Consider the following 12579-nt stretch of genomic DNA (forward strand, 5'->3'; position numbering starts at 1 on the left):
TCCATCAAGTCTCCTATCTACCTATCTACCTACTCCAGGACTTCTGTGAGGATCAAATGAGATAAGGCATGGAAAAACGCTTCACAGACATTTGGTTAAAGTGTAAAATGTTTCCACCTGGCTATAAAGCAAGTTGGGTTCCTGGGCTGAAAAAACTCCAAGGAGGCTAGTCGTTAGGGAGAAGAAGCCAGGAATTGCTATGTGACATTGCTACCCGGTGCCCACAGTCACCGTTTCAAGGCTGGGCTGGGCTGTGGGCCACATCTTGTGCCATGGGATCTTGGCAGCATTAGCTACGATTTGGTGAGGTGTCACTCAGGGATGGTGGCAGGGCCTGTGTCCCACTTGGAGGAAGCGAAATATTGCTTTGTCAGCAACAAGTCCATGGTGCTGTTTCTCTGTAAATGGCCAGTGTGTGCCATGGCAGCTCCTGCATTGAGCATCTGCCCCCTAGTGTTCAGTGCATGTCATAGCAACCAGTCAGACAGTTGAACACTTAGCATCTTAGCCTTTTATATATAGAGAGATTACTCTAATCTTTACTAATCCACTTCAAGTACTCCAATCACACTCTTCCTTTGACACACCAGCATATCTGATTATAGGGCTTTTGTATTAATGGTTTCTTCTTTCCAGAATGCCATAAGCACTGAGTTTATAAAATCTCATGCACATATATTGAAATTCCACCCTTTAATTAGGGTCATTCTTCTGATTGATTGATTTTTCAACTAAGTTATTTTCTTGTAATTGTTAATTCTCACCTGAGGATATTTTTTCCCATTTTTTTTTTTAGAGAGAGTGGAAGGGAAGGAGGTCTGGAGGGAGAGAGAGAGAACATTAATGTGAGAGAGACACATCAATTGATTGCCACCCAAATGTGCCCAGACTGGGCCTGAAGTTGAAACTGCAACCCAAGTACGTGCCCTTGGCTGGGAATCAAACCCAGACCCTTTAGTGAGTGGGCCAATGCTGTAACCACTTAGCACACCAGACAGGGCTCAACTAACTTTTTATCTGTGGAAGTAAATGTCCCTAAAGGCCTAACATCATTGTCAATATGAATAAGCCATAGTTGAAAACAGCAACAGCAGCTGGAGATAAGCTAAATGCATTTGATGTTGCCTATTAGAGAAAGCACTGAAAAAGAAAAAAGATTAATAATAGAATAAAAACGAGGAAAAGTATGTTTCTGTAGTTTTATTGTGTTATAATTTACATACTATAAAATGCACTTATAAGTGCATTTGTTAGTTTAACAAGTTTTAATAATTATGTACACTCAGGTAGCCACCAGACAAAGCAAGATACAGAACATTTTAATAAGCACAGAAAATGTTTTCATAATTCTTTCTAACAATCATTTTGATTTTTGTCAACATAGATTAGTTTTGCCTTTGCTGTTCTTAAACTTCATATAGGGAAATCATATAGCAAGTCTTATTTTATGCTTGGATTATTTTGCTCAATATAATTTTTTTGACATTTATTCATGTGCTTAAATGTTTCAGTAATAAATTACTTTTTATTGCTGACCAGTATCCCGTTTTAGGGTTATACTGCAATCTCTTTATTCATTCACCAGTTGATGAACATTAGTGTTATTTATGGTTTTAGGCTTTTTTGTATAATATTGCTATGAATATTCTTACACAATTATTTTTGTAGGCATATGTTTTCTTAGATAAATACTGATTAGAATATTTGAGTCATATGGTAATTCTGTTTCACTTTAGAAGAAACTTCAATAGAGTTCTGCAACCTGGTGGTACCATTTTACATTTCCCTCAAGAAAGCAGTGGAGTGCCAGTTGCTCCACAGCTTCTCCAATGGCTGGTATTATTGGTCTTTTTTTTTAATTTTAGAGATAGATAGATAGATAGATAGATAGATGATAGATAGATATTGATTTGTCATTGCACTTATTTACGCATTCACTGGTTGATGCTTGTATGTGCCCTGACTGGGAATCAAACCCACAACCGTGGCATATCAGGCCAGGGTCTGGTCTTTTCAATTTTGGCCATTTTGGTAAGTATGAGACAATATCTAGGTGTGGTTTTAGTTTGCATGTATTTGACGACTAGTGATTTTAAGCACCTTTTCAAGTGCCTATTGGCCATTCTTACAGGCCTGTCTTATCTTCTGTGAAATAGCTGATCAGATATTTTGGCCAGTTTTTAAAATTGGGTTTCCTTTTATTATTAATTTAAAGAAGTTATTTACTTATTCTAGCTATAATCTCTTTATCAGATATATGTGTTGCAAGTATTTTTTCCCCAGTCTATAGCTTGGAATTTCATTCCCTTACTAAAATATTTTGAATGGAGAAGTTTTGTTGTTGTTGAAGTCCAATTAACCCATATTTATCTTTTATGCTTAGTATTTTATGGTTCTTTCTCATAAAACTTTGCCTGCCACAGATCACAAAGATACTACCTTATGTTTTCTTCTGGACATTTTATTGTTTTAATTTATACATTTAGGGCTATGATGGATCTTAAATTAATTTTTGTGTATAGAATAACTAGTCAAAACTGATTTTTTAAAAAAATCTTTGGATAGTTAGCTGTTTTGGCAATATTTTCTGAAAGGTTATTTTCTTTTGAACCATTAAATTTAATTAGCATACTTGGTAAAAAAGTCAATTGACAGTATACCTATAAGTATATTCATAAACCACTACTTGATGTCATTAAGCAATTTGTATACTTTTTCATTTATGGAGCCTTGTTTAATTTATCTCACTAATGTTTTTAGTGTACAGGTAAAATGTACCTGTAAAATGGCTTTTTAAAATATTTATTCCTAGATATTTCATTTATTTTTTTATTTTTTAAATGTTTTTGCTTGTTTTCAGAAATAAAATTTATTTTTGAATATTTTGCAACCTTGCTAAATACACTTATTTCTAGTAGATTGATTTTTTTCTACTTGGATTTTGTGGTGCTTCTTGAATATGCACGTTAGTGATTTCCATCAAGTTTGGAAGTTTTTCAGCCATTATTTCTTCAAGTATTCTTTCTCTGTCTCCTCTCCTCTGGAACTCCCATTATCTGTATGTTGACATGCATGATGGTGCCCACAGCTCTGTGTTCAATTTTCTCCCTTGTTTATTCTTTCTGTTTTTTCAACTGCATAATTTAGACGTTTGCTTATTCTTTCTTCTGCCTTTTCAAATCTGCTATTGAGCTCCTTTAGTGAAAATTTCATTTGAGTTATTATGCTTTTCAACTCCAAAATTTCTATTTGGCTTAAACTTTTTTTTTCTAACTATTGATAATCTCTGGTGAGACATCATTCTCATACTTCTCATTAGTTCTTATGAGATTTTTAAAAATTCATTGAGTACATTTTTAATAGCTAATTTAAAGTCTTGCTCTAGTATACTCAGTATATTAAGTGTCTAAGATTTCTTCAGGCAGAGTTTCCAATAATTTTTTCCCCATGTATATGTCATACTTTGTTGTTTCTTGGCATTTATACATTTTTGGTTGCTGAAAACTAGGTATTGTAATAAACCCAGTAACTGTAATATTACTAGGAATCCCCTTAAATGCCCGGGACCAAGAAATTCTTCCAGTCTTTGCCAAAGGGCTCATGTGTGTACTTTGGTGTACTTTCAACACTCAGCCAGGCAATTTGCAACTGCATTAGCCTCTACTTCCTGTTTACTCAGAGCCTCAAGGTCAGCAGGAGTTGAGAGCTTAAGGTCTTTTCAGGTCTTTCCTGAACATGTGCACAGTTCTGGGTATGTTTGTGTGTGTGTTCTCCCAGAATACCAGGAATATGCCAGAGTAATTCAAAGTCCTTACAGACATCTCATTCCCTAGCTGGTGCTTTCACATGTATGGTTAGTCCATTGTTTGCTCTGTTATTTATTACCTCAGCAGCAACTAAGTTATGGTATCAACAAATGTCTCCAGGAAGCAGTTAGCGCTAAGCCAGTTCCAGGAGTTAGGTAAAGATAGGTCTACCAGGGAGGTACCAGACAGTTCAGAATAAATGATTAGAATTCTTTGTGAATGAGGTAGTTTCTGCTTCCTGCAGTACCAGGTATGTGAGCTGTTATATTCAGAGCTACTGCTGGACTAGAGAGGAGGTTTGGAACTAGGGTAAATTAAAATGTTACAACGTTCACTATTCTTCCTGAGGATCAGCATTTGTCTTCAGCTAGTGTTCCCCTGGTTGCTATAAATCTTTGATTAGTTCTCAGAGTTCAAGAAGAAGCGTTGCTTTTGACAGTTTGGCCTGTTTTTTGTTTTATTGCTTTTAAGGAGAGGCAGAATTTGGAGTTACTTATTTTTGCATTTTGGCTGATAGCATTCTCACCCTTTTACTTTTAATCTATGTTTTATATTTGAGGTGGTTTTTGTAAACAGCTTAAACCTAACAGTTTCTGCCTTTTAATTAGAGGATTTAGTCCATGTACAGTTAATGCAATTTTTAACATAGTTGAAAGTTCTTTTGTATTGTTTTTTTTTTATTCCATTCATTCTTTGTTCTTCTGTTCATCCTCTTTTGCCTTCTTTTTGATGGATCAAGTGATTTTTAGTATTACATTACATTTCATCTGTTGACTTCCATTATTTTTAGTGGTTTCACAGTAAGATGTTTAATTATAAATTACCTTTAAATGATGTTATATCACTTCCCACACACACACACAAAAAGTGGGTAACAATTCATTTACTTTTGTCAGTCCTTTGCTCCCTTATTCTCATGTATTTTTCCTCCATATTTGCTATAAATTCCACAACACACTGTTATTATTTCTGCTTCAGTGAGAAGTCTGTGAGGATTAAAATATTTATAAAACAAAGGTAAGTTTTAAAAGTTTTTAGAAACACCCTTATGTTTTTCTTTTCTGGTTCTCTTCATTTCTTTCTAGAGATCTGGGCTTTCCATCTAGTGCCAACTCTGTTCAGCCAATAAAATTCTTTTGGCATATCAGGTAGTGAGATTCTGCAAGAGAATAATTTCCTCAGTTTTGTATGTCTAAATATGTCTTAATTTTGCCTTTATTTATGAAGCATATATTTTTTGGATGTAGAGTTCTAGTTAGACAGTTTTTTCTTCTTTAAGCATGTGTTCTAAAATCACGTTTTATCTAAAATATCTTTGCTTAATCCAAGGTCAAAAAGATTTTTAAAAATGTTTTCATATGAAATATTTATAGTTTTAACTCAGATTTACTTATATAATCCATTTTGAGTTAATTTTGTGTATGAAGTGGTGAGTTGAGATTAGTTTATTCATGTACATCTCTAATTTTCTAGCACCATTTTAGAAAAGACTGTTGTTTCCTTTTTGAAATATTATGACATCCCTGTTGAAAATCAATCCTATAAAATAAAAGCCTAATATGCTAAGTGTCCGGTCGCCCAGTTAGCCACTCAACCAATCAAAGCATAATATGCTAATGATATGCTAAGGTTGCTCAACCACTCGCTATGATGTGCACTGACCACCAGGGGGCAGACACTCTGACTGGTAGGTTAGCTTGCTGCTGAGTCTGGCCGATTGGGACTGAGCAAGACAGATGGGCCAGACATGCCCTGGAGCCCTCCTGCTTGACTATATATATATATATATATATATATATATATCGGCCTATTTCTGAATTCTATTTTGGTCCATTTTGCCTTAAATAATAGTAACTTTATAAGTTATTTTTGGTGGATTATCTAAAAAATTTATTTTCAGATATTGTTGGTAGTATAAAGAAATATAGTAGAATTTTATGTATTGACTTGTTATCCTGCTAAATCCATTTACTACTTTTAGTAATTATTCTGCAGATTTCTTAGAATTTTCCACATAGATAATTAATTCATGTGCAATTAGAGATTGTTTTACTTCTTTTTCCTCAATATTTATGTGTTTGTTTTTTTTGTTTTTCTTTTTGCATTGAGTCTTTCACATAAGTATGATATTAGCTGTAAGATTTTTAATAATGCCCTGTATCTGAGTAAGTTTCCTTTTATTCCTGGTTTGTGAGATTATTTTTTATTAGATTTTTTTATTGAGATTTTTACTTTGTGGGTTGTGGTATTTTCTTATATTGCTTTAAGTAGTATCAAATTGTGTACTGACAATCAGTGGGTCCTTGTGAGGTCTGCTTTTTAAGTTTTGTAAAGGCAGAAAAGCCTTTATCATACGAGACTAATTTAGCTCCCTTTGTAATACACTGTTTTTCTGAAGATTCTGCGTGGTGTTCTATGAATTATGAAGGGCTTTCTACACTTGCTGGGGAGAACACAAACCACTTCTCCTCTGTGAGCTCCAGGATTTTTCTGCTTCCTCCTTTCCAATGGTTCTTTCCCAACTCTTGTATAGTTTCCTCTCACAAATGCATAGGACAGTACAGGAAGATTGGGGAACTCTCTGCAAACCTCTAGAGCTCTCTCTCAGAACAGCTCCCTCCTGTTGGGTACTTTGTCTTACAAATTCTAGCTCTCTTGTCCTCCCTGACTTCTGATCTGCATGTCTTCAGTTTGGGGATTCTTATGGGCCTTGTTTGGGTTCCCTTCCCCTGCACAGGGACTGGGAACTGCCTCTGACCAGTAAGCTGGTGCACTAGTAGGTCTCATCTTGTTTTTTTTTTGTCAGAATCTGCCTCATGCTCTAACTATAAGGCCAGAGGCAGAAACCTCTCCAAAGTATAATTTTTAAGGCACAAGAAATTAGAGTTCAGTGTCGATAAAGGCCAACGCATTTACTTAATATTTACGTCAGGGTGTTGATGACACATTGCTATGATTATTTTGAAATTGAGTTTTAAACATCCTTGATAAACCCTTACATCCAACTTCTGTCAAGTGCTAGTACAATATTTAATAATTTAGCCTGATGTGGTGTTAGAAGGCTAACTTTTTAAGGCAGATGAAGCCACCTTCTAAAATAAATAAAAGGAAAGAATGCCATGCTTACCTTCAAGTACCAAAATGAGACAGAACTGATGGCTTCTCTACAGTCACCCTCACACAGGCAAACTGTAAAGAAAAGAAAGAAATCGCTTACTTTGTAAGTAGGGTCTCAGGGAACTTGGGGGTCCCGGGTCAAGTGTGAACTGCCTCTTCGCTTAGGAAGACGAGATGCATACACAACACAGCGAGGCGGGACAAAGGCTGAGGCTGAACGTGTGCAGAAATCTCCACTCTCCACAGGAATAAAATTCAACAAACACTGGCAGTCACTGCACTTCTGTCAGGAGAAAAAAAAAAGAATGCCTTTTCCATGTTCCTCATCCCCCAGTTTTTATTTTTCTGATCTTACTCTAACAGAGTCTGAGCCTTTCATGACAATAGACTGAGCCCACACGAAGGGCTTATCACCAAAGGCAGCCTTTACATGGCGTGGCTAATTGTCAGGAGACATAAGTTTTCCAGTCGATGGGGCATATCTCTCTACTGAGAACTTATGTAGCTAAATTCTGCTTCTAAACAGAAATGCACACTTTGAAATGCATCACTCTTTGGAAAAGTAGAATAAGACATTTTAATACATAGGTTCCAGGGTGTCCCCCCAAAAAGTAAATACACTTTAACAGCTTGCTAGTTCAGTTTTGAAAATGCTGAATGTATTTTAATAAACACTGCCTTTATAATTATTCAGTGTGTGCAGACATTTTTTGGGGACGCCCTATATCTAAAGAAAATGCTGTAACTGTTTGATGTGGGTCAGTCAGTAATCTGCTTTCACTTATATAAGAAAAGGGGAGAAGGCAGCAAAAGACTGTGGTAGATAGCCTCTCACTTAACTTTGGGGATAGCAAGAAACTCAGGACAGAGTAAGACTTTTCCGCCATTAGTGGTGACGGAGATTTTTTGTCTAAAAGTAATTCCAGCAAAGCCCACATTCTGTAAACTGTCTCCATTCCCTCCAGACACACTTGGAGGTCAAGTACCCATAGATATTTACTTTTAACTTGGTTTTCCATTTCCAACTTCTGTTGAAGCATGACATTTTCTAGTTATAGCAGAGATTTTTTAAGATTTAGTTCAGTTCGTGTCATATCACATTGCACTGTAACAGTGTGCAAATGTACCTCTGCTTTTTCCACATTACCTTCCAGTTTTAAACCCGTGGGGCAAATGCTTTGCGTTTACCTTAATACTTTCTTTACTGACTTAAAGAGGCTGTAAAACAGTTTAAGATGAACCTCAAAAGGCTTGTCAGGATTCCCTTGATCCTCAGGCTCTGGGACTCTCTGAGATAAATGCACTAATTATGGAAAATAATCAGAGACCACCCTTCCCTTCGACTCCGAGCTAGGAATGATCCATCGGATACAGAGACCTGGGGACAGTGAGACATTCAGGGCATTGACTATCATACGGACCTCCTGTGCTGAGCATTCTTGCGAAACCTCCATGGGAAAAGAAGGCTTCGGCTGCCATCAGACCTGGATTCAAATCCTTACACTCTCATTTACTGGCGTAGAGACCAGGAGCAGGACACGTAATCTCTCTGAGTCTTGGCTTCCTCATTTGTAGCACAGGGACAATAGTACTGCGGGTCCTTGAATAACGCTGTTTCGTTCAACATCATTTCATTGTCACATGGATAAAATGCTAGAGGAACTTACCTCTTGTTTTTAGTCAATTAGCCTATGGTAAAACTGGTTTCATTATATGTCATTTTGCTTAAAGTCATAGAACCTATCAGTGACATTAGGCGAGGACTTATTTTGCCTGCTTTAAGGGTTTGGGGACTTAATGAGATGATACCTGGCATCTCTCTCATATTTAATGAGTTCTGACTGGCCAAGAACTCCAGGGTGGGGGCAGAATTACTTGCCCCTCTCTCATTTGAAAGCAGCCCACTAAGAGACCAGGTTCAGTAGCAAAGGAAGGGAGGGGAGGTGATGACAGATAAGGAAGAGTCTTTTTTTCACTAATTTGTATTTCCCTTTCCCCACCACATGGGACAGACCAAAGTGTGTTTGCACAAGTCTGTTCTGAAAGCTTGTGTCCATTTAAAAATCATTGTAAGAACTGCTGCACTGCAAAATGACTCATCCTCCAACGGGGCAGGCAGAGCAGCGGTGGGCACGGGCCCCGGTGCCAGACCCGTGTGCAGGGGAGCACCTGGGACCCGGGAGAAGCAGCCTTGGACAGGCACAATTAGTGGGTCTTTAGATTTTCCTTCTAAAGTTATTCCCAGGGACCTGGGTTTTGCCTCGAGCAAAACCCCCTTAACGGCCGGGACTCTACAAACAAACATTATTTTATTAGGTTACCCTAGCAGATGAAAGCAGCGAGTTCCATTTGGACTCTCTTGGAGTCAATTAATGCATTAGCTAAAGATAAACCCTCCTGAAAAGAGCTCCCGTCTTCCGTCATCCCGGGCAGCTTCTTAAGGGAGCTGGCCATTGCTCCTGAGGGCACATAAATGCCAGGCAGTGCGAGGGACGGAGCGGGGGAGCTGTCAATAATACGATTCATGGATGAGGACAATGGGTTCAATGATGTAGCTTAGCCCTAATGTGACACTGATCTCAAAGGATATACATTTTTCGAGCCTTTACTTTTAACCATGATCAGGAAAATTTAAATATCATATCATTTATATGACAGTTCCTGATTCAACGTAACCAACTACAAAACCAATTTTAAATAGCTGTCGTTGGTTTCATAAGAGCTGTATGTATGTATGACTTTAAAAGTAAGTGAACAATACGTAAGACTGATTGTTTTCAGTTACGGTTTTAACTCAGCAGCAGAAACAGCCCGTAAAACAGTAGGAAAATAACAGAGATTGCAGAATGCTTCTTGAAAAAAAAATTCTCGAAGCTCCCATCCAGCCATCCATCCCCCCATCCTTCAAAATAATAACCATGAGCCCACAAAGCTCCAGGTGCGCTAGAATTAGCATGAAAGACGGTCACGGCCCTCATGGAGCCCAAGCTGGGCTTTCAATCTAAAGATCGCCCCTGTTTTAAAAGATACAGTAGCCCTGCTTTCAGCTGCCTCAGACTTTCCCGATGAAGCAGTGAGCCCCCATGGTCTTCATCACATCGAAGGTAGAACTCTTTGGTGAGGGTTGGGTTATTCCCAAAGGGTAAAACAAGACACGCGCCTCTGTGGGCAGTACCACTGGTGGAAAGAACATTTTGCTGTTCTTACCAGGGAACGTGTCTTTTAAAAATCTCTGGAAAAATCCACATCCTGAAAGCATTTGATTCCCCTGAATTTAAAATGAGATTTTGCTCAGTGGCAAAGATACAAATTCATCCCCACAAGTATGGCTTCTGCGGTAGAAGGCACGTGACTTTGAGAGAGGGCTTATCGGCAAGGTTGGTAAATGGGGCCACAGGACAAGGAATCGCCAGATTCCGTTCTCGGAGATTTCCTCCCCTTTACCTGAAGAATCCCGGCGTGCCTTGCCGGATCCCTAGTTGGAAGAGGTTACAAACATTTTCAAGCACAATTTGTTTCCGTTTTTATTCCCTGCTCGCCGAGTTATGTGCTGTTAAACATTTCCAGGAGACTGTCAAAATGTAAGCATCCTGAGGTTTACATAGGCCACACCATGAAATAACATATAAGTACAACATTTTAAACATTGTTTTCTAGCAACAGTAAATATTTGAGCTAAGTAAAAACTGAAGCTTGAAATGCAATAAGCATTTAAATGACTCCCTTCTGGGCCAGAATTCTTCTTTCCCCTGTGCAACCCTGGGCTGCTGGGATTAAGGCGACTCTAGGGAGCTCAGCAAATGGTTGTGGGTTATGAGGTGTAGCATGAGCTTGGCGACAGCGTGCCACCCAGCCTCAAGGAACCCAGCCGCGACGGGAACCCAAGAGTCAGTGTGTTCACTCTGTGGCCAGCTTCACATTTTTTCCCCTCCTTGCAAAAAAAAAAAAAAAAAAAAAAAAAAAAAAAAAGTGGCTACAAAAGTCAGGCCTCCCTCCCACCCCCTAAGCAACCACAGGATAGAGGAAGGGCAGAGCCAAAGGCTGCGGGGCTGGCCCCCGGGGTGGGCAGGCAAGCATGTTGGAGTTACACATCTTCTAGCTCCTCAGCGTTTGGGAGGGAAGCGACGGGGGCTGCAGCCACAGCACTGGCGACGTATTGTGCTGTCACTTCAGGAAGGAAAACCCAGAACAAATTTGACGTGGTTTCCACTGCAGGGTGATTGCAGTCCTATTCAGGGATGTCACAGTCACGCCACCCACTGAGCAGAATGGAGATGGAAATGAGGCCCCCTTCAAAGTGTCTCAAGCCATTGGCCATCTCTGAACAGAATAAGGGGAGGATTTTAAGGAGAGGCAGCTGTCTGTGGCCCTATTTCCTTTGGCTTCCTCAGACCTCTGGTTTCTCATTTACTAAAGAGAATAGTCCTCAGCGACAGGTAGGTCCAGGTGAAGCCAAGACGCTCCCCTACCCAATGCAACCGCGCTTAGAGCAGCAGGCAGGGCAACCACCACGTCTGAGATTTGGGTCAGTGCTTCTACCATGAAAATCGGATCTCCTATAAAATTTCATGCAAGTGAAGAAAAGGAATGCAGCGATTTATGGGGGCTTTTCTCCACATTCAGAAGACCCAAGCTCGAAGGCTTTGTTATTCTAACACCGGCCACATTGCTAAGGCCTATCTGGAGTTTTGTGACTTGTCTTTGGGATTAAAATATAAACATTTATCACATCACCTTCCGAGGGGCTTGGGGAAGGAGGTTAGGAGGAGGGGTTTTCTTTTTGGTTTTACCAAACCCAAACCAAGGAGGGAGCCGCGTATGCATGTGTGCTCTTTCTGGGAGGGTAACAAAGCTTTTGTTCGCTTAAAAAAAAATCAGACTTGTGGATGGCACTGACTGTTCCCAATTTTGTACAGTAACTGAATGTCAACCTATTGACCTACAGCAAGACAGAGACTGACAGTGGCTGTCTTCTATGGAGGGGAAAGTTCAAGCTGACGACCAATAGACTCATCATAGCCTCTTCAGGCGCATGTCTGTGGGAGAAAAGGAGCCCTACTTTCTGTTCAAGCTTCTTTCCCCAAACGGTTACAGCTCTGGCCAAAAATTACCAAGTGTGGGATACAGCGGTATAAGGTTTTGGTATGAGGGAGAATGAGTCAGAGAAAATACAATTGCCATCATTTCATACCAATCTTCATGCCCAATTTCCAGTGAAACTTTATATTGCTTTAACTCCCAGGATGAGAAACTGCAGGAAGTGCTGGGGATGACCAGAACAAAAGGGTCGCTTTGCTAGGTCCCTTGCTTACGGATGGCTAAATGTGGTTTTTCTTCCTCACTGTGAAAATGGCTTGCTGAAAATGAGGGTACACATTACCTTGGAAGACCGGGATGGCACATATCCATGCCAATATGAATAAAATCCCTCTCAGAACACATTGAGGCCAATAATGGTCATTATTCACCAGGTGACATACAAAGAAAAGAAAATACTTCAATAGCTTTAAAAATAGTTTATTTCCTCCTTCACAGACACACAAGCCTTCTGACCATTATCCAAGGCACCACAAATTAAATAAAAACTTAAGAGTACATTTGTCTTACATGATTCAAGATAGAGTGGATTTTAAAGCAAATGGGTGCCACCTGCGTG

Source organism: Myotis davidii, unplaced genomic scaffold, assembly GCF_000327345.1.
Source record: "Myotis davidii unplaced genomic scaffold, ASM32734v1 scaffold187, whole genome shotgun sequence".
Lineage (NCBI taxonomy): Eukaryota > Metazoa > Chordata > Mammalia > Chiroptera > Vespertilionidae > Myotis > Myotis davidii.